The 1,261-nt window shown below is 31.2% G+C and overlaps 1 non-coding gene across 1 annotated transcript; it reads left to right on the top strand.

Annotated features, from left to right (window-relative positions):
• The first annotated feature begins 949 nt into the window (after positions 1–949).
• LOC113870591 lies at positions 950–1,056 on the top strand. The gene has a single exon (XR_003505612.1). It is a non-coding gene; the product is annotated as a small nucleolar RNA R71 (small nucleolar RNA).
• The last annotated feature ends 205 nt before the right edge of the window (positions 1,057–1,261 follow it).

The raw sequence follows: 1,261 nt of genomic DNA, 5'->3' as shown, positions 1-1,261 counted from the left end.
TGCAATTCACTTGGCTTCGATATCATCCAAAATTTCCCTGATTATTTTCAGCTTAAATGCCCAAAATACCTTTGAGAATCTTGTTAAAAAAAAAGATAAAATTTTTCTTATTTAAATTAGTGAAAATCATAATTATCTGTCTCAAAAAATGTGAGATTTTGTAATCATTTCACAGATTTTGTAATCATTACAAAATATTCTATAATCATTTTAAAAGATTTTGTAATCATTACATAGATTTTGCAATAATTGTGAAATATTCTATAATTATTTCAAAAGTTTTTATATTTATTTCAAAAGATTTTATAATCACTGCAAAAAGATTTTGTAATCATTACGAAATATTCTATAATCATTTCAAAAGATTTTATATTTATTTCAAAAGATTTTATAATCGTTGCAAAAGATTTTGTAATCATTACTTTAAATATTTCCAAATCTAGTACCGGCCACTAGATTTTCATGCAAAATATTCTTGTCCCCTAAATTACAAACATCATAATTACCCGAATCTTCCGAAATCTAATACCGGCCACTAGAATTACATGCAAGAGATTCTTGTCTCCTAATTCGCAGACATAATCATTTTGGAACATTCTTGTCTTGTCTTCCAAAATGCCGACACCATAATTACCTTAATTAATTGTCTTTCTTGAAATTTGCACCATGTCAAATGTCTTGTCCACATGTCAACCTAGTCATGTCACATTCCTTTCTAACCAATCAAAATTCATACAAGGCTTCTATGGATTTGATCTCATAACCTCCTCTCCTTGAAGCTTGTCTTTCATTCAGATTTTGATAGATCGAAGAAGCCATCGTCTCTATAATTTGTTGTGCTTCTTCCAAGGTTTTTGAACTCAATGAACCTCCATTTGCTGCATCTATCATAGTTTTAGTTGTTGCAGTCATTCCATTATAGAATGTTTCAATTTGCATCCATTCAGGTATGCAGTGATGAGGACACTTCCTTAATAACTCCTTGTATCTTTCCCATGCCTCATACAATGGCTCTCCATCTTGCTGAACAAATTATGTGATTTCCCCTCTGATTTTTCAACTTTAGAAGGGGGAAAATACTTGATTAGGAACTTGTTCACCAAATCAGCCCATGTTGATATGCTACCTTATGGCTGAGCTTGAAGCCAGCACTTGGCTTTATCTCTCAATGAAAATGAGAATAATCTGAGTCTAATTGCATCCTCACTCACCCCATTAATTTTGATTGTGTCACAAAGTTGCAAAAAATTTGATATGTACA

This window comes from Abrus precatorius, unplaced genomic scaffold, assembly GCF_003935025.1.
Source record: "Abrus precatorius isolate BTA unplaced genomic scaffold, Abrus_2018 Scaffold6, whole genome shotgun sequence".
NCBI lineage: Eukaryota > Viridiplantae > Streptophyta > Magnoliopsida > Fabales > Fabaceae > Abrus > Abrus precatorius.
This window is presented reverse-complemented; position numbering and strand designations above follow the sequence as displayed.